At 34.6% G+C, this 22,839-nt stretch overlaps 1 pseudogene; it reads left to right on the forward strand.

The window, feature by feature from the left end:
- The first annotated feature begins 331 nt into the window (after nucleotides 1-331).
- On the forward strand, nucleotides 332-1,383 carry LOC137760769 (small ribosomal subunit protein uS2 pseudogene; annotated as a pseudogene).
- The last annotated feature ends 21,456 nt before the right edge of the window (nucleotides 1,384-22,839 follow it).

Here is a 22,839-nt window from a genome sequence, read left to right on the forward strand (position 1 = left end):
TGTTTAGCAACTAACAAAACACCCTTACCCCTGAGATCCACCCATTTCTTTCTTCTAAGAGTTACACATAGCACACAAGCACACCATATACCATTTTTATAATCGTGGTTTTTTTTCTCTTTCCTGTAGTAGTTCTATTTATGTTCTTGATATGAATACTTTTTTGTTGTTATATGTATCGCAGGTGTATTTTCCCAATCTGTGGTTTGTCCTTTAGCTTTGTATATGGGGGCTTCCAAAATTAGATTTCTAAGCTTTTCCATGCTACCCAGAGAGAGATCCATACAGCATTTTTCTGGGTTCCCAGCATAACTTAAAGGTAAACTTCACAATGTCCAGAGCTTTTGATGTCCTACAAATGAAGGAGGATGTCCTCAAATTCCTTGCACCAGGAACTCACTTAGGTGGCACCAACCTTGACTTCCAAATCAGACAGTTATCTAAAAAGGAAAAGTGATGGCATTACCTCTAAATCTGAAGAGAACCTGGGAGAAGCTTCTGCTGTCCGCTTCTGCCATTATTGCCATTGAAAACCTGGCTGATGTCAGTATCATAACCTCCAGGAAGACCAGCCAGAGAGCTGTGCCGAAGTCTGCTGCTGCCATGGGCGCCACTCCTACTGCTGGTCACCTCGCTCCTGGAACCTCACTCACCGGAGCCTGGCAGGCTTCTGGGAGCCACGACTCGTGGCGGTTCCCAACACCAGGCCTGACCACCGGCGTGAGAGGCATCTTCTGTGAACCTGCCTACCACTGCTCCGTGTAACACAAACCAGTCTCTGTGCCGTGTGTACACCACCATCTGTGCAACAACCGGGAGCTCGCTCTACGGGTCTGACGTGATTGATGGACGCTGACCCGGGAAGATCTGCGCATGCGTGGTTCCCTCTCCCGTGAGCACCTGCGGGAGTCCCGCCTACTCTCGACTTGTACGAAGATCCTCAACAGGTGGTGAAGGAAGGGCCGGCCTCAGCTGAGAAGGCTGTGACCAAGGAGGAATTCAGGGTGAACGGACTGCTCCAGCTCCTGAATTTACTGCTGCTCAACCCGAGGTGGCAGCCTGGTCTGAAGGCGGCAGGTGCCCTCTGTGCCTGCCCAGCAGTTCCCCACTGAGAACCACAGTGCACAGCGGTCACTGAAGACGCCACTGAAGATGGGCTGCAGCTGCCGCTGCTCAGGCCACGGAATGGGAGGAGCAACTGCTGAATGGTCTTCAGCTGTTCTTCTCCAGACTCTAACCCAGAAAATGGAAATAAAAGTGATGGAAAATAAACAGCCTCTAAAACAATTTCTAAATTATGCAGTGAATTCAACTACGTTAGAAACCAGCTTGGGTCACCAGTTGGCAGTAAGCTTCCACTTTTCATTTGCAGATGATACATAAAGGCATTCATGATAATGTCCATTTCATAAAAGAAATTCAACATTTATACAAATAATTTGCTAATTCTTATGATCTTAGCTACTTTTTAGTTTGTTTTTTCCACATTTAAAGAAAGCGATGTATCTTACTCGTATTTCACACGTGATATCTTGCTGCTCTATTAAATAAAAAAATGAACTTTTTATAAAATATAAAGACCTAAGTAGCTAGAGGTATCTCTCTTATTAATATGTAAATTGTAAAAGTTTTCTAATTTTTGGTTTCTTTCCACAGTACTTCATATGGAAATAGTAGCAAAATAAGTTCTTTTTCTTGTGACTTTGTTTTACCTCTTTAAAGAAATACTCTCTGAATTATTTGCTTTTTTCTCTATTCACAGATTGATGGGCTATCTTCTGAAGCATGTACTCAAGGCTGTATTTTTACTTGGGTTTTGCATACTGAGCATATATCTTCTGGTAAGTTGCACCTTTTGTTCTTTTTTTATGGCTTTTATGCATTGTTATTCCATTAGTACAAGGTTAGCTATTGCTACAGATGTCCCACAGAGAGAATATTTCAGTGACTTTCTTGACAATGCTGAAAAGTCTTTGTTTAGCATTCACTCTGCCTTCTAATTCTGTGCTGTTAATGTCACTTTCTGTGTTCCAGTTTAATTCAGGTTGAGTTATTCTTATTCTTTCAGTCTCTAATCGCTAGCTCTTATATCTTTCAATTATACAAATCTGAGCACAGCTTTGGTCTGGATTCACACAAGCTTGGTCTGTCACTTGAGTTCAGGTCCAAAGTAGTTTTTGATGTTTGCTACAACCATTACCTCATTGTCAACCCCAGATAAAGTTGTCAGAAATTTACTGCATAATTTGGTAGGGTTTTACTTAGAATAAAATGAATTTCATTTGGAATAGACTTATGGAAAAAACATGCCATTAAAAAAATTAATTTGACAGAAAGTAGAAGTATTAAAATAAGTCTACATATTAATAAAATTATTTAAATATAATAAGTATTTATTGGTACACTAACTTGAAATTTGTAAAAATATGCACTTCAAGGCTTCTATAATTTCCTAAAGTGAATAATAATAAAAGAATATTGAACAAAACTTCCTCAAAACAAATGCAGTGCAAATAAAGATGATTTATAAACAAATTTTTCTGATTATTAATTAAACTTTGATGTAACTATTAGTCTTTGATTTATATTACCATGTTTATTTGAAATTTAGCAAATGAGTCGCTTTAAAAAATGCATTTGGTAAAACCTAGAGCAATGACAAAAAGAAAAAAACAAAAACATAATTACTAAGCTAATAGTAACAAAAAAATTACCATGCTAAAAAAGTATTAAATTAACCCAAGTAAAGGCAGGAAAGGAGCAAAAACTGGATCAAAGAACAAAGGCAGAAATAGGAAATAAAGAGCAGCTGGTATATTTAAACTCAGTCATGGTGATAACAGTATTATATATAAAAGGTTTAAACTCAGGGAGCAAGGCAGACATTATCATAATGGGTAAAAAAAGGCTATAAGTTTTCTACATAAAAACCACTTTTAAAATGAATACGTTTAAATCTAAAAGGATTGAAAAAGGTACATTATATCAAACGCATTCATAGGATACCTAGAGAAGTAACATTAATATTAGACATGGTAGATTTTAGAATAAGAAATATTACCATGGATAAAGAGGAAAATGTTATGACAGAGGGGATGATTTAAAAGAAGGATATACCAATCTTGATTTTTATGCATCTAATAGATAAACTTTACATAAAGTAAAAATTAATAGAACTGATAGGATAACTAGAAAAAACTACAATTATAGATGAAGTTTACAGTCCTTCTCTCACCATCAGAAAATATTATACCACTACACTTAAATTGTATAATCTTACAAGAATATACCTTAATGTTCTCCTTCCTGTCCTTTGGACAATAGTTATTATATATTTTATGTCTACTTATGTTATAAACTACACATTTTGAATGTAATTTTTTCATATATTTGGAAGTTCTGCATAATTCTGTGAACTGATATTTTCTTAAATGGTTAATGGAGGATGTTACAAAACCATTCATCTGGAAAAGATCCATTCAAAGTACACGATAGACTAATGAATTTTAATGTAACAAATTACAAAAATACATGAATACGGTTTCAGTTTTCTTATTGACACTAACTTCTAAGAAGCTACCACTTACCAAGTTTTGACATTGTATCAAAGAAAAATATCTACAAATATCTGAAAAGACTTTTAAAATACTCCTAACTTTTCAAATTACTTGTCTGTGTAAAGACCAGATTCTCTTCATATACTTTTTTATTTTTTAATTTTTTTTTAAATTTTTGGCTGTGCTGGGTCTTTGTAGTTGCACGGTCTTTCTCTAGTTGTGGCGAGCAGGGGCTACTCTTCGTTGTGGTGTGTGGTCTTTTCATTGCGGTGGCTTCTCGTTGCAGAGCATGTGCTCTAGGCATGCGGGCTTCAGTAGTTGTGGCTCGCGGGCTCTGGAGTGCAGGCTCAGTAGCTGTGGCACACGAGCTTAGTTGCTCTGCGGCATGTGGGATCTTCCTGGACCAGGGCTCAAACCCGTGTCCCCTGCATTGGCAGGTGGATTCTTAACCACTGCGCCTCCAGGGAAGCCCTCTCTTCATATACTTGAACTTAAAAAAATACCATGGACTAAATGCAGAAAGAAATCTGAGAATCCAGTTATCTTATATTTATACAAACATTGCAGAAATTTTCAAAAATCTAAAACATTGGACCTCTCTCTCTTATGATTTTATATATACAGTTATCTTTAAATATTTGTTTACATTAGAGATAACAATAGATTGGATTTTACTGTTGTTTTCAATCAGTTAAATACATATTAATACTTTTTCAGTTTTTATTTTTTATTGTGGTAAGAACACTAACTTGAGATCTGTCCTCTTACTGAAGTTTTAAATGCACAACTCAGTATTGTTAAGTGTAGGTACTATGTTGTACAGCAGATCTCTGGAACTTGTTCTTCTTACCTAGATGCAACTTTATACCAGTTGAACAGAAACCCCCCATTTCTTCATCACCCCAGCCCCTGGCAACCATCATTCTACTCTCTGTTTCTATGAGTTTGACTATTTTAACTTCCTCTTATAAGTGGAACCATGCCAGTGGAATTCTGTGTCTGGCTTATCTCACTTATCATAATGTCTTTCAGGGTCGTTCATATTGTCATATAAGGCAGGATTTCCTTCTTTTTAAAGCTTAATAATATTTTCATTGTATGAAATATACCACATTTTCTTTATTCATCCATCAGTGGGCATTTAGGTTGTCTCCATACGTTGGCTATTATGAATAATACTGCAATGGACACAGGTGTGCAGATATCTCTTTGAGATCCCAATTTCAATTCTTTTGGTTATATAACCTGAAGTAAGGTTGATAGATCATATGATAGTTCTATTTTTAGTATTTTGAGAAACCTCCGTACTGTTTTCTGTAATGGCTGCACTAATTTACATTTCCACTAACAGTGCACAAGGGTTCCAATTTCTCCAAATCCTCTCCAACACATTAGCTTTCAGTTTTTTAATAATTGTCATCCTAACAGGTGTAAGGTGATATCTACGTAAATAAAAGCACTTTGGGGTCCTCAATTATTTTTATACTTATAAATGTGTCCTGAGACCAAAAATTTTGCGAACCACTGGTATAGATTCAAATTCGTCTTTGGTATTATATTTTTTCTGCTTAAAGTACATCCTTTAACATTTCTTATAGTACTGTTCTCCTGCCAATAAATTCTCTCGGTCTTTTGTATTATTTTTTTGTCTTCTTAAAGAGTGTTTATTTTGTCTTCATTTTCAAAGGTATTTTTCCTGAGTAGAATATTCTGCTTCCTTCAGTCTCTGGGTTTGAATCTGTACATGAATATACTGAAATTCCTAAAGCTAAGCAAAGAACATCTGGCAATGGAGAAAAAAAGAACAATTGTTGGCATACCGTTTGTTTTTTCTTCTGGCATTTAAAAAATGTCCCCTAGTGTCTTCTGACTGGAAGGTTTTCTGCCATTATCTCTTCAGTTTGTTTTGTTTTCTCTATCTCTGCCTGTTTGTTTATTTGTTTCCATTTCCTTTTCCCATCCATGTGGTACTAACTGCATATATGTTAGACAGCTTGATATTGTCCTAAATTACACAGAGGCTCTGTTAATTATTTTCAGTTTATTTTCTCTCTTTGCTTCATTTTGGATAGTTTCTATTGCTCTGTCCTAAGTTCAATGATATTTTGTTCTCCATTATCTAATCTGAACTAATCACATCCAGTGAATTTTTATTTTAGACATTATAGTTTTAATTCTTATGAATTCCATTTAGTTTTTTTTATATTTTGTTTCTCTCCTCATTATGTTGAGAATTTCCTTTAAATCATTGAGTATATTTATGATAGCTATTTTAAGCTGTCTGTGTACAAATTTTATCATCTTTCTCAATTTTAGGAATAATTCTATTAAATGACTTACTTCTGCTTTTTTTTGGTCTTAATTTGTTGCTTCTTTACATGAGTAGGACTTTTTATTTAATGTCAGACGTGGTGAATATTATGTTTTTGATTATTTGGATAATTTTGTATTCTTTTAAAGAGTGCCTAAGTTTGTTTTAGCAGGCATTCATGTTATTTGCAGATCAAGCAGATTCCTTGACACCCTTTTAAAAAGTTTGTTAATATGGATCTGGCGTACCTTCATTTTAGGGATAATTTAGCCCTGCTACAAAGATGTGACATTCTGAGAACACTGTTTATTTCCCCAAATGTTTACTGAGACCTTTGACTTTGGTCTATGGACCAAAAGTCTATGGTCTATGTATGTGCAGGTTAGTATTCGGCTAAAGTTTTTAGCAAAATTATATGTATATTTCTGGAGCTCTTGCTCTGCATAATACATCTTCTCTGGCACTTTGACCCACACATTCCAGCCACCTCTGCCTTCCCAGATTTCTATCTCTGCCTCGTCAATGCAGTATGCTGTGTTCTGCTTGCTCCTTCAGTAGAATCTAGGAAGTGTGCTCAGGCAGAAAGGGCAAAATTGTAGCATTCACCTAGCATGTTTTTCCCTTAGGAATCACAGTTTTTTGTTGCCAGTAATCTCATATATGTTTTTCAGTTTGTAAATAGTTTATGGTAAAGGACAAATCTGGTACCAGTTAATGGTCAGTTCATGGTAAAAAGCAGAAATCCTCCTTGTGTCACCATTTTCTTTCATTGCCATTTTCGCTAATTTACTTAAACTTAGAATTTTCTCTTTAATTGAATTCTAACCTCGTATTAATTTTCTATTTAGTCACATTGAGAAGAAGAGGGAAATAATGGATTGGGAAGTTTTGCTGCTTTATCTGAAATATCAATAGCTTAAACTAACAAGCATGCATTTTTCTCACATACAGAACTGCTAGTTAGTGAGACAGTTCTGCCTCAGGCTATAGGTTGACCTCTTCTAGCTTCAAATTTCCGTCAGGATTCAAATCTGCTCCATGTGACTCCACATTTTTTTTGGACTGGTGGCCATCTGAGACATGTTATTCTCATGGCAGGCTACAGAAGCATAAGAGCACAGGCCATCTTTCCCGGGCATATTTAACAAATCTTTTCTCATCATGCCTGATAGTATTTCACTGGCCCAAACATGTAACATGATAAATCCCAAAGTCAACTTGTAAAAAAGTGCATTGCTCCTACCATGAAGCCATGGAAAAGACAGTAAAATATGATGCTAAATAAGACTTGAGTGAAGAATTAGAGATAATATCTCCCAAGACATTAATGGGTCTCTCTGTCATTTAGTAACGTTAAGACAGCCAACACTCATACAATCTTGCTATAATATTTTTCTTCACTTAAATAATTTGCTTTAGAAAATTGAAAGGGCCTGAAAAGTGTATCGCCAATAACTTCATTTGATAAGTGGAGAAAATAATGTCCCAGAGTATTTAAGCACTTTTCTAAATTTGTATAGTAAGTCATTGATATCTGACGTGGAAGTAACTGTGAATAACTGTGAGTAACTGTTTGTGAATTCAGTGTTATGTTGACTCTCTCTTACGTTCCATGTGAACTTTCAATATTTCTTTAAATATTATTATTATAATAATCTCTAGGTCCATCCATGTATTGGGTTGGCCAAAAATGTCATTCAGGTTTTTCCGTAACATCTTAGGGCAAAACCTGAATGACCTTTTTGGCCAATCCAATAGCTGCAAATGGCATTACTTCATTCTTTCTTATGGCTGAGTAATATTCCATTGTGTATATACATATATATATATATATATATATATATATATATATATATATATATATATATATATATATATATATATATATATATATATATATATCTTCTTGCTCCATTCATCTGTCCATTCACCTGTTGATGGACATTTAGGTTGTTTCCATGTCTTGGCTATTGTAAATAGTGCTGCTATGAACACAGGGGTGAATGTATTTTTTTGAATTATAGTTTTGTCCAGATATATGTCCAGGACATGTCCAGGATATATGTCCAGATTAAAGCTATAAATTATATGGGATTGCTGGATCATATGGTAATTCTATTTTTAATTTTTTGAGGAACCTCCATACTGTTTTCCTGTGGCTGTAGCAATTTACATTCCCACCAACAGTGTAGGAGGGTTCCTTTTTCACCACACCCTCTCCAGCATTTATTATTTGTAGACTTTTATTGATGGCCATTCTGACTGGTGTGACATGGTACCTCACTGATGTTTTGATTTGCATTTCTCTAATAATTAGTGATGTTGAGTATCTTTTCATGTGCTTATTGGCCATCTGTATGTCTTCTTTGGAGAAATGTCTATTTAGGTCTTCTGCCCATTTTTTGATTGGGTGTTTTGGTTTTTTGTTATTGAGTTGTATGAGCCATTTGTATATTTTGGAAATTAAGCCCTTGTCATTCACATCATTTGCAAATATTTTCTCCCAGTCCATAGGCTGGCTTTTCATTTTGTTTATGGTTTTCTTTGCTGTGCAAAAGCTTATAGGTTTGATTAGGTCCTATTTGTTAATTTTTGTTTTTTGCTTTTATTTCTTTTGCCTTAGGAGACTGACCTAAGAAAATGTTTGTACAATTTATGTCAGAGAATGTTTTGCCTATGTTCTCTTCTAGGAGTTTTATGGTGTCATGTTTTATATTTGTCTTTAAGCCATTAAACATAGTTAATTTTTGTCATCTAAATAGCATGAGAAAAGGGATTTTTTTTAAATGTGGCAAATTTTTAAAAAATAAGTAAAATAGTTGTGTCCTAATTTATTTATTGTGTAAGTCCAGATTTTTACATATTGGTTTTTTAAAGAGGAACCAATTAACCAACGTAAAGAATTGTTGACTGACGTGAGCTGATGTAGGTTTGTAGATAAGCCTGAGCTACCTGTAAACATTTGCAAAAGAGATGTATTTTAAAGTAAATTCTAGACTTCTGAAGAAAAATTTTAAATAGGAGGCAGGGAGAAAAGATACATTATTTGTAACAGATTAAAGCTATAAATTATTTGGAAGATGAAATAGAGAAGTAGATAAGATTTAATAGGAAGATATACAGATACAGATATAAACTTCTATCTTTTAAAGATGGTGATCTGTATCTTACCTGTAAGCTAAAGAATTATGCAAATACTCATCAAAAAATTACCTATCATTGATAATATAGAAAACATATTATTTTATTTAGATATTTTCCCATATGAAAATATTTCTAGCTATTAGATTCTCCAGGCAAATTAATACAGTAGATTTTCTTTTAAGTATTTTACTATGTAATGTATATTTTTATAAATTTCAGGGACAAAACCATAACTCAATTGTTAAATATTTCACTGCAGTCTGATAAACTCTAGTGTCAGGCTCTCTGGAATCATAACAAATGCAAATATTTGTTAGAAAAGAATTTACAATACAGCCAATTCTATCTGTACAAGGAGAACATAACTCATGCCAACTCTAAAGACACCAATGCCACTCAGTAAGCTGGCCCTATGAGACTGAATTAAGCACTGTTTGTGCAGCAGGATGGGAGGAGCTGTGGTAAACACCACTCTGTTCAGGCTGTCTCCAGCTTCACCTGATGCAACCTTAATGACAATGTTGCATAGAAGCCAGAGAGAGGAATTTAGCAATAGCTTCAAGCTGTATATTCTTCCAAGTTGAGGGACCTATAGTTTCACATTAAAAGCTCTATCCTGAAACTCTACAAGTACAAAGTTCTCAGCCAAACACAAGAATTTGTGCAGGGCACTACCTGCGTGAGATGCTGTCTTAGTCTGTTCGGTCTTCTATTAACAAAGTACCATAGATTGATCGGCTTATAAACAACAGAAATTTATTTCTGACTGTCGTGGGGGCCAAAAGATAGAAATCAGTTTAGCGTGTTTGATTTCTGGTGAGAGCCTTCTTCAAGGTTGCAGACTTCTGACTTCTCCCCATATCTTTACATGGCAGAAAAAGAAAACTAGCTAGCTCTCTTCCTTCTTCTTAAAAGGGCACTAATCCCATTCATGAGGGCTCCACTCTCATGACTAATCACCTCCCAAAGCCCCACCTCCAAATACCATTACATTGGGATTAAGGTTTCAAAAACTGAATTTTTTTAGGGGGCAGGCACAAACAAATACATTAAGGTGGAGTCAGTAATGTCCTTTTATGTAATTTGTAGTAAGAAAAGGACACCTTTTAAAATTTTTTCAAGTTACAAAAATTGTTCAAGTTACAAAAATTCTGAATATACATTCATGTAGATGACTAGAAGTTTATTCTACTGCATGTCTCTTCCTTTATTTCTTAAAATCCCTTCAAAGTTTCACAAGTGATATCTGAAGCTCTTTATATTTAATTTTTTTTTAAATATCACATTTCTCCAAATGACTCTCCTTATTAAAGAAAACAAAACAAAACAAAACAACTGTCTTTGCCAACATGGTGCCATTTCTTAAATCTCCAAAACTCTGGTGTTAAATGTTTATGGATGCTTTTTGGCAATAGAGGTAAAATATAAAGAGAAACTTACACTTTCCTAAAAGTGGTTTCTCTTGAATTTCAGGGTATCCATCTAGATCCTGGAAATATTGTACGTGTCAGGGATCCAGCTCAGCCTACTAAAAGAATCTTTTGGCCTCTTCACACAGTAAAATCCATAAATAACTCCACTGGCTTAAGAATATAGGGATAGTTCCTCCCACCCTAAGGTTTAAGACCTCTTTTTCCACTGACAGTGGAATACCGATTGCCTACACAGGAAAATTCCCCTAAAGATGTAATGCTGTTCTAAGGCCCAGAATTGACATTTATAATAATCAATGATGTGTTACCAAAATCTGTGGGAATTAACAGTCATTTGGGGAGTTGGGAGGCTTTAACTAAAGTTTTATCCAATTTACATTATTGAACAGAGCATTTCTATGTTGGTATGTGGTACCTAACTTAATTTTATGTTGACATCCCAGTTTTTATTTATTTTACAAAATTATTGAGTATCACATTTTACTTCATTATCAGGAAGAGACGATTCTACAAAAGTGTCTATCATTATGCCTATGGAAACTGAAAATTGCCAAAACTATTAAGGATCAGGTTTGCAAAAGAATAAAATGAAAATAAAAGTCATTCCTTATCTGCCACAGGAAGGCAATGACACGCAGATTTGCCATATTGCATTTGAGTCTCTGTGTGGCCTTATTTCCCCAAGCATGCCAAAATTTTTTGCATTTATTCATTTTCGCTGGTTGAACAAGACCGATTTTTACCTACAACATAAAAACATTAATGTTTCAGTTTCTACCAGACAAGAAAATTTGATAACTGATTAAGCCTCTGACTCAAATTTAGTACCCCTTCCCTGTCAGTGCTCAGACTTAGTTGGCCAAGTTTTCTTTGTTTTCACAAAACAACAATACCTATATGGTATATTGTAAATGCAACATATAGAAAATATTATATATCATATATATTGTATATATGTATTGTCTATATAATGTGCATAGTCTTTATACATTTATTCTACATATGTCTATATTCAGTATAAAGTATGTACTTAATATATATATATATATATTTTCTGTGTGCACATACACATTCCACACACATATAATTATTATATAAATAAATTATAATATTCAAACCATAAAAGTACAATTTCAAAGTCCTTGAATTTTACAGATGAGAAGACCTTGCCCAGTCTCCTTAGAGTAGAGATAAAGAATAATTATCTCTAATTATTTCTATTTCTACTTTTGGGAAATAGAAATTATTGTTTAAAGTAGAAATTATTGTTTAAAATAGAAATTATTGTTTAAAGTTAATACCGAGAGAAGCCGAAAACTTAAGTCCTGATTCCAGTTTAATGTTCTTGCTACCTCATCATCCTGTTTCATCCAAGAGATTCCAATAAGCCATTCCTGGAAATTCCAAACACAGATGCTTAAACTAAACAATTTGTCTATTGGCTATAATTTAAAAGCCATCACTTGCTTGAGGTATCACCTAAAACAGATTACTTTATATTGAAGCTACATAGAAAATAATGCATACTATAAAAATTGTTTATAGGTTGTTATATTACACCAAATAAAATATGTGTGAGAATATTAAATACTTAATTGCTTTTGTGTTTTTAATCATTTTGGCTTTTGAAATATAAATGCATCACTTCACCGCAACTACAATTCTTTGCCAGGCTGAAAATACACAGTTTAGTGAACATCCTGATGATGAAAATGTACTTCAGAATACTTTCTTTTAGCACGTAATTTTTGAGTACCTGGTCCTTTCCAGGTCCTTATAAAATGTCAAAATATAACAAAATTAATATTTCCAATATTTCTCTAAAATTATCACTACCATAATGTTCAAGTGCATTGTGTTCATTAGTTTGTAGAAAATGACACTATATATAGCCTGATGTTTTCCCCTCAGTGACTAGGGAGAACTAAATTTATTAATAAAAATAAATTAAGCCTTTTAAAGTGCAAAAAATTCTTGAGAAATTTAAATCAAATTTTCTAAAATATGATCTATAAAAGAGAATTCTGATATTTATATATATCAGAATATCAAAACCTTACACATATAGTACCATTATAAAATGTAGACAATTTTTAGCAAAACACATGCAGAACTCTTTTATTCAATCTTTTTTATTTAATTTAATTAATTTATTTTTGGCTGCGTAGGGTTTTCGTTGTTGCACACAGGCTTTCTCTAGTTGCGGCCAGCAGGGGCTACTCTTCACTGCGTTGCACAGGCTTCTCATTGCAGTGGCTTCTCTTTGTTGTGGAGCACGGGCTCTAGGCATGTGCGGGCTTCAGTAATTGTGGCACGTGGGCTCTGTAGTTGTGGCTCAGGGGCGCTAGAGCGCAGGCTCAGTAGTTGTGGCGCATGGGCTTAGTTGCTCCGCGGCACGCGAGATCTTCCCAGACCAGGGATCGAACCCGTGTCCTGTGAATTGGCAGGCGGATTCTTAATCACTGCGCCACCAGGGAAGTCCCTCTTTTATTCAATCTTGTTTTTTTAACATGGACATATTATTTTATATTCACTTTACATACAAGTAAATATCAAAATAGAAGGAATGATATAGAAAAAAAATGATATTCTTTTTAGCCCCTGTGGAGGATAGCAGAAAAATAAGGCCTTTGAAAATCTCAACAATTTTCACAGTATTGTTTATTATAATCCCTAATATCTTACTTCTTTTCTCTATAAACCTGATATATCTTTGTAAAGTAGTATTATTCCTTATAACCAAAAAAACACATATTTTTAGATCTCATTCAGCAATATTTGTTATTCACTATCAGAATATGATTAGCATTCTTAACATTTATTATCTTACCTCAGATCTGTATAAATTAAACACTTATTCATGGGACCCTAAATATTTTTTCACAATATTTTGACTGTTTTAAATGACTTTTAATCTAAGTCTCCTAAATTGTCATAAAAATTAGGCTGATTCGCTGTCCCTCTGAGACTATGATATAAAAGCCCATCCATCGCGGTGTATCTAATTAAGAAACTAAGTTAAGAGGTGTTTGAACAAGATATTTGAAAATCTCAGGGGACCAGACAATTGAATTGGTATTTCAGACATATCAAATTAGTTAATGATTTGGGAATCTTTATTCTGCAAGAGTATGTAAATTAAAAAAGAATAATGAAATTCATTAAAGCTTGGTATCAGGGAGAAGGAGGACCCTGTGCACCACTGCATGTAATTATAAGTACCTGCTTCATTCAGATAGGACAGGAGACCAGGGAAACAAAAAAAGCAATTTGAACAGATTAATTTTCATATTGGACATAGATAATTACAATTATTTTTCTTTATATTTTAGGGTATCTTTCTCATAATTGACAAATCCATATTTGGTAACCAGGCTTGTTTTCCATTTTCAATTCACCATATGAACTTGTAAGATAAATGTCTTGCCATTCAAAATGACAATAGATATTGAATTTTCTCTTGAAATTTAACAAAGTATTTTATTTATCCTGTCATCCTATTTTGATACCAAAAGAGGCAGAAGAATAAAACTATACTGCTTCATCCAAACGCTTAGAATGAATGGAGTATTAAATCTCACCCAATAGATGACTAGACTAGAATATGTATTCAAAATGTAAACAAAACCTTTTCTTATGTTCTAAAGCCATATCCTCATGGTTCTTTTAAAGCATCTAAATAAGAATGCAACCAGTGATAATATTCTTTTGTTAAATAAAATAAAAATAATAATTTCTTCTATTTTGTATCACTTCTAGTTTGTCCATCAAAAAAAACACATTCATTTTTGTATGTATCATTTTAAAAACTTAAACTCTGATAAAATATAAAGTGTTTTCAAAACTTGGATGCTTGTAGAATATGCCCTTTTTATAAAAAATAGTATACTTTTACTAGATTTTTATGTATAAGAATATTGTAGAAATATAAAAACCAAATCTTGGTTTGAACCATGATATTCCACAAAAAGTTATAATATTCCAGGGGACTATAGAATATTAACACATTCCTTCCCAATGCCTCCCTCCCCCACTCTCCTCCCTTGCTATTCCCTCCAATCCACTAACCTCTATGGTACATATTTGTTTTTTATGAGATTTTTGCCTTTAGTTTTCAACCTCAGAAGCATAGAAAATTGTAAGCATTTGCAAAATGATATTTGTTGTGTCCACATCATCAAATTGATATATATCCAGTTGATATATATCAAAATCAGAACAGGTGAGAATAGAGTGGTTAAAGTATTCATTCTCAATGAAATGAATCTCATTAAGATGGAACAACACATTAACAGTAAAACAGGAAACACATATTCCTAAAGTAAGAGTAGTATTTACAAAGAAAAAAAATCCTAAAATAAAAATAAAGAATGTGAAGAAAGGATTATGAGTAAGGATATCCATTGCACTATTATTCTCAGTAGTAAGGGAGATGACAAAACAATAGGGAAAATGGTTAAATATACAATGGCAAATCCATCTAGTGCAACATGCATTGATTAAACAGGCATAGGAAGAATACTTAATGACAATATAAAATGCTTATAATTTTTTTCTAATGTTTTTATTGGAGCATAATTGCTTTACAATGGTGTGTTAGTTTCTGCTTTATAACAAAGTGAATCAGTTATACATATACATATATCCCCATATTTCTTCCCTCTTGCGTCTCCCTCCCTCCCACTCTCCCTATCCCACCCTTCTAGCTGGTCACAAAGCACTGAGCTGATCTCCCTGTGCTATGTGACTGCTTCCCACTAGCTATCTATTTTACATTTGGTAGTGTATATATGTCCATATATACACTACCACTCTCTCACTTTGTCCCAGCTTACCCTTCCCCCTCCCCGTGTCCTCAAGTCCATTCTCTAGTAGGTCTGCGTCTTTATTCCTGTCTTGCCCCTAGGTTCTTCATGACCATTTTTTTTTAGATTCCATATATATGTGTTAGCATATGGTATTTGTTTTTCTCTTTCTGACTTACTTCGCTCTGTATGACAGACTCCAGGTCCATCCACCTCACTACAAATAAGTCAATTTCTTTTTTTTTAATGGCTGAGTAATATTCCATTGTATATATGTGCCACATCTTCTTTATCCTAAAATGCTCATAATTTAATACTATGAGTGAAAAAAGCATAATTTGAGATAAAAGATATATTGTACAGTGTGATACCAAAATCATTTTTAAAATTTTATAATTATATATATACATAGGAAAAAGACTGAAGTAAAACATACCACTATATTGATAAATTGAACACTGTAAGTCAAAATTAACAGTGATATTAATTTTATTCTTTAGTGATTCCCATATTTCCATATTGTTTTAAATGGACTTGTATTATTTTATCAGAAAAATCAATAATAAAAGGGTAATTTCTGTAAGATTCTTTTTTCCATTTGAAAAATATGTTTAAAAAACTAGAAAATTGCCTTTTAATAATATTGGTCGTGTAAAGCATCATGTTAAAACAAATTCATTTTCCCCAATGTGTGAGGAGGATGTTTTATTGCACAAGGAAATCCACAGTTATAGATTAGTGATATATATGTATATATATATATGTATTTAATTTTCTGGTTCTTAATATTTGGTAAAATTGTACTTAACATTTACATTTCCTGAAAAACTCCTGGCATAATACTTCACCATTATTGTAGATATTGTGGTTATCATCAAGTTCCACTTCATCTAATCTAGTTTTGACCCTTCCCAGGTTCCTTAATGGTCTAAGACATTCAAGGTAATGTCATTCCCCTGGTCAAAGTGATCATGTAAAAAAAGACTCCTAATTTAAGTCAATGAGAACCTGGAATTCTTCAGCTGGAATAATTGATTCAGCCATGTCCATATAGTATAAATTAGCCCAGTAAGAGCAAAGATTAGGGTAATGGTCCTATGGCTTGGAAGGATGCTCCCCCTTTCCGTCTAGAAGTATGCAGGAAATCTAGTCATCATGGTTTCAGTTCCCAAGAGCAAATCAAAGGAATAAGGCAGCTCACAAAGAACAGCAGTTATGAAAGTGTCCTACCACTTAACTGATTCATGCCTGAAACGCACCTTACTTAAGAGTATTTCAACTACGTGAGCCAATAATAAATATTTATTAAGGTTATTTAACTTTTGTGTTACATATAATCATCAGCGTGACACCTGAAATAATATCACAAATTTAATTTTATAGTAAAGTTCTTAAACCCTGCATCCAGTTATATTAAAACTATGGTTCAGATCATGTGCTCTGTCTTTAAAATTATATAGGATTTTTTTTTTTTTTTACTGTAACACAAGAAACTAGTAATATCAGTATGACCATATTCTGCCACACTAACATTGTAAATTCTGCCTCATTTGAAGTACGTAAATGTCAGTGTGGTTTTCAACAGGGACATGGTTACTTTTTACAGGCAGAATTCTGTAATATATTCTTTTAAAAATAACATTATAATATAATTCATTTGGAAGGACATACTTAGTGGATAGGTTGTTAATTGCAAGGATGATATTTTATTTGGGGGAGTTAACTTACATACTTATCTCTTTATATTTTAGTAGTGAGACACTCATAAACTTTCAAATGCAATCTTTTTATTTCCTTTAAAAATGAAATTTCCTTGCAATGATATGTTTCTGATATAACTCAGTGGTGTGTATGTTTGTGTATATTGAGTTAAAATTTTTTTCATGCATAAAGCATAGTGAAGGTATATTTTTTTACATGGAACACCATGGACAGTCGCCCATGCCTTCAATGGTTTCTGAAGTGTAGCATGCCAAAATATTACAGTGAGTCTAACACAGCGATGTTAAATGTTCTTACGAAACATGTTTGCTTTTTTGAATGACTTTGAAGGATCACTCTAAGATCTTAGATCAAAATTTACTAAAATAATATATGATTTACAAAGAAGTGTGCCATTTCAAATCTGATTGTCTTACAAAGAAGTCACATTAATTAAAGTAGCAGAATGATTTTGAAAGGCAGGACTAAATGTCCATAATATACCAACAGTGTTAAGCATTGCTTCATTGTAGAAAATGAGGACATAGAATAGCCATTACCTAATTCTACCTGAGGCCAACTTCCTGGTGAAGCGGTGTTGGGTGTGAACCACTGGACTTTTAAAACCCAAATGGGTGATTTTTCCTTATTTACCTGTTTAATGATAAATTCACAGATCTGCTGTTTGGATATAGTAAAATATATCTTTAATTTTAATATCAACCTTTTTACAATGGGAATTTCACATAAGTATCAAATGAAACTAGGTTTTAATTCAGAAATAAATGATGTTTCCAAGATGAATAAGCCAAGTAAGCACAGATTTTAGGACCTAAAATTTCTACATAGGTTAATTGTATTCCAGGTAGTAGTCACCAGGGATATGGTGATCCAAATGAGAAGAGAATAATATAGAGTACTACATAATAATTTTTAATTTATTCAAAGATGTGGATTAGGGCCTGAAGTTAAGAGTCAAAAGATGTTAAGTGTGGCCTTGACATCTGGAAAAATCAGGTGGGCTCCAAATGGCCAAACCACCAGTTTCCCTCCTCAATCCCCTCTCTGACTGCTTGGAGAAGAAACTTTAGCCAAACACCCGTCCTTTATTATGGGGACCAGGCACAGATTCTGCTTATCCTTGAGTAGTGGGTGTAAGTTCCCTCCCAGCACACAGAATTGTTCAAATAAGCCAGAATGATTGGCAACCAAGGGTCCCTCCATCCTCTTGTTACTACAAAGCCTGCCTTCTACAGTCTCTGCTTCTTTACTCTGCTCTGAGTTGAAACCCCATATGGCCCTGCATGGCATGCAGGGTCCTCCTCCCCCAGACTGTGAGTGTATGTGACTAATAAACTGTCATCTGTCTCGTGTCTTGTGCGTGTGTTAAGTGCTCTACCGTCTTGGACTATTTGAGTCAAAGACTCCTCCCTCACCCATGGCGTGAACAGCTGGCTTTCAGAACAAAGGATTCAGGATCTTAAAATATTAGCTCTCATTCAAACCATGAGGCTGCTTCCAAAAATTTTAAAAGCACTACCTCAAACATTTTTAATGTTTCTTAAATGAATTTTATTGCCTGTGCAGATCACCACTTGGAATTTTCTAGTTTTCATGGTCTTTTTTATGCCTTCTCCCTGCACTCACACTCCATGCATTGCTAATTTAGAGCGCCAATGTTCTGATTACAAAGCTGGATGGAAATCTCTGCCATTCAGTCGTGACAAGTAAGTATTTTGGATCTGATTGGCTTGATTATCATGCACTTTACATTCAGGGAAATGTATGTATTTGTGTATTGTGTATGATAGTAGACTGATGGTGTGCCAGCATCAGATGCCTGCGGCATTGCTCATGTTACCCTGAAGACACAAGAATACGTGTTTACCCTTCCAAGATATTATTTTCTTTGCATTTCCCTGAACAGGTGATTTTTTTGTCAAAGAGGGCACTACCACCATGAAATGAGGTAATATGATAAACCTTTGTAAAAAGAATCTCTTTATTGGACAAGGTTAGCAAACTAATGCTGTCAGAGATTGTATTACACTATCCCCGTGTATGCCTGTAGTGCAATTTTCAGAAAAGATCACTTCAGAGAAGTAAAGAAGAAATTGCTGTATTCTCTCTCTAAAATCCTTTCAAAATAGATTTGACAGTTGAGTGATTACATTTCTAATGGAGACTGTGATAGAATATGGGAGATTAAAGTCTCAGCAGCTTCATGCATAAGGCACTGAACAAAAGGGGTCAACAGAAACATGGAGCCCCCAAAATCAAACCCAGATAACTAATCAACTTAACGCTGCCCTCAATACATAGAGATTAAGATCTGTGCCTCCACAGTCTTTGTTGTTCGGGTTTCAAAACCCTATAGTTTGTCCTCCTACAAAGATCTTATCAATTTGTTCAAGAACTTTGAGCCTAAGATTAGTAACATCTGAATGTAGGAAGGGATACCTGTAGAAATGAAACTCTCCGATTCTCTTTAAACTTCCAAAAGAGCTGCTGGAGGGAAGTGTGTGAGGAATAGTATCTGTCTAGTTATTGTTTCATTTAAACTTTAGGATTTAGAACCTCAAAGGGGATAACTAAAGAGAGAAATGATGAAATATCCAATACTGATACTGTGTTCTATTGGAATTTGCACATGCATGGGCTCATTCCCACATTTAATTTATAGAATTATTTGCGTTCAAAATGACAGGAAGCATATATCCCATAGGAGTTATAAGACATACCATAAATTAATTATCTTCTGAAAAGATAGATCAAAGATTCAATTTCCTATCTAAAGTTTTATCTTTCAGCTAATTAGCTATCACACAAGAAATACTAACAAATGGAATTTAAAGAAACATAGATGTAAAGCAAAACTACCTCAAAATAATAAAAAAATATTGCAATCTGTTCATTGTGGTCAGAGTTCAGATATTTTTATGTTCATTTCAGTATTTTGATTGCCAGAATACTGAAGAAGTAGAGCTGTAATTCTTTCTATTGCTTTTATGTCCTCCCACCCACTTCTACACAGTGTTCCTTCTGAGATTGCAGCCGAAGGCAGGCACTCCCAATCTTACCTTTCCTTGTAGGTATTAACCAAATACAGAATATCAGCCCTCCTCTTCTTATCTCTACTAAAAAAAAATGGTAAATCTTCCCTCTATTACAGCAGTATTTTAAACAAAGAGCATACTTCAGAATCACATGAAACATTTATTTGTTTGTTTGTCTATAAATTAGAGTGCCCAAGAACTACCTCAGATCTACCTGATCAGTACCTTGGCTGGAGTGGGGCCCAGCAGGTGGATTTTTCAACAATCCCTGATTAAGAAATTATGCTCTAGAGAGCAGAGGTAATTACATGCTCTTCTTGGCTGCTGGGGTTTTCCTGCAGCTGTTGTCTCTGTTGCTGCTAGCTCTGCTGCCTGAGCATCTCTTTTAATAACAAGTGTGGCAGGGCCACGGCTGGCACAGGTAGAGACCAATGCCAGCAGCACCCTGGAGCTGGGGTCTTTATTGATGCTGTTCCTCTTCTCACACCATTAATTCTGACCTGAAGCCAAAGAAAGAATCCTTTTTAAAGGTGGAGTCATTTTCAAAATCAAAGGGTATTAAACTCTCAGTCATAATTTAGAGCCTGAAATCACAGCGAATAAAACTCCACATCACACTTATTAATAACTACTTGCTTGTAGTTAGTCATGAATTGGGTCTACTCAAAAGAACAGGAAAGGAGACAGACTTTTCCCGCAAGTGTGCAATGAACAGTGAATGGTGAAGCCAGGAGTCATGACGACAGTCAACAGTGCAGCTTGTGTGACGCAAACCAAAATGGGTAAGACTGAGTCTATTAGTGGTAGCTGGTTACTGTAATTGACACTTGTATTTGCGATCACCTCTTGAATAGTGTTTCCATAACGGGGAAGATTTCCATGAGTCCCGTCGTTCACAAATAGAAACCAGGATTTGAATTCTCAGACTCCCTAGCGTATAAAAGGTGGATGTGTGACCTATACTCTGCCAGTCCGACACACAGAGATTTGATTCACAGCAGGTGACCGGTGGTGAGGACTTTGGACAGCAACTCCAGTGTTGCTTGTAGAGTTTGTAACAAAGTATTGGAAGAACATTGGGAGTTGTGTGATTGATTGATTTTCTGAGGCAGAAGTGGTATTGGTGCCGGGCAGTGGTTTCACACAGGTGAACACATTTCATTTAATGCTTAATGATGGAAAGTGCGGCACCAGCACTTTCTTCAAGAGGCCAGTTCTCTTGAGACTTGAGGATGTGTTTCTAGAGGAGAAGAATCGAGATTACTCCTGTGTACTTTCTATATACCAAGCTTTTCTAATATTTTTTAACAAATGCAATTTTTGCATAAATGAGGCAAAGTGAATTTTCTGGTTGCAACTAAGGCCTCAGAGCATACATAGATGGACTGTAAGTGGTTGCAGGCAGCTTACCTCCAATACATGGGGAAATTGTATTTTGTTATCTGGCAGGACAATCCTGAAGACAATAAGAATTCAGCTAGCATGAAGCTTTATCACACGGCACCCAGTGACAAAATAAATACATGCATTTCCTGTAACTGCTTTGAATAAAATACTTGTTGCAAGCAGGCTTATTGGGGGACCAACACACTATTCAGATACATTGTATAAGAATAAGGGATTGGTTTCATGCTTTTAATTGTGCAGGAAGGCTTAGAGAAAAGAAATGGTATACTCAAAATCCTAAATTCTCAGAATATGGCATCGTCTGAGAACCATGAAATTTGTATCAGCATTCTAAAGAATCTCTTAATATTTGCTCCCAGAACATAAATGGAGCCGAAAAGCAAACTCAAAATTTGATTCTTTCAATTGCTGGATTTTGATTTTAAAAATTTTTTAAATTTTAAAATGTTTACTTTATATTGGAGTATAGTTGATTAACAATGTTGTGTTAGTTTCAGGTCTACAGCAAAGTGATTCAGTTATACATATACATATATTCTTTTTCAAATTCTTTTCCCATTGAGGTTATTACAGTATATTGAGTAGAGTTCCCTGTGCTATACAGTAGGTCATTGTTGATTATTTTATATATAGTAGTTTGTATCTGCTAATCTCAAACTCCTAATTTATCCCTCCCCCCTACCATTTCCCTTTGGTAACCATAAGTTTGTTTTCTAAGTCTGTGAGTCAGTTTCTGTTTTGTAAATAAGTTCATTTGTATCATATTTTTAGATTCCACATATAAGTGATAATCATATGATATTTGTCTTTCTCTGTCGGACTTACTTCACTTGGTATGATAATCTCTAGTCCATCCATGTTGCTGAAAATGGCATTATTTCATTCTTTTTTGTGACTAATAGTCCACTGTATATATGTATCACATCTTCCTTATCTATTCATCTGTCGATGGACATTTAGGTTACTTCATATCTTGGCTATTGTAAATAGTGCTTCAGTGAACATTGGGGTGCATATATCTTTTCGAATTATGGTTTTCTCCAGATATCTGCCCAGGATTGGGATTGCTGGGTCATATGGTAGTTCTATTTTTAGTTTTTTAAGGAACCCCCATACTTTTCTCCATAGTGGCTGTACCAATTTACATTCCCACCAACAGTGTAGGAGGGCTCCCTTTCCTCCACACCCTCTCCAGCATTTATTGTTTGAAGACTTTTTGATGCTGACCATTCTGACTGGTGTGAGGTGATATCTCATTGTAGTTTTGATTTGCATTTCTCTAATAATCAGCAATGTTGAACATCTTTTCATGTGCTTTTTGGCCATCTGTATGTCTTCTTTGGAGAAATGCCTATTTAAAAAATGGAGCTGGAGGGATCAGATTCCCTGACTTCAGACTATACTACAGAGCTACAGTAATCAAAA

This window comes from Eschrichtius robustus, chromosome 3 (assembly GCF_028021215.1).
Source record: "Eschrichtius robustus isolate mEscRob2 chromosome 3, mEscRob2.pri, whole genome shotgun sequence".
Taxonomy (NCBI): Eukaryota; Metazoa; Chordata; class Mammalia; order Artiodactyla; family Eschrichtiidae; genus Eschrichtius; species Eschrichtius robustus.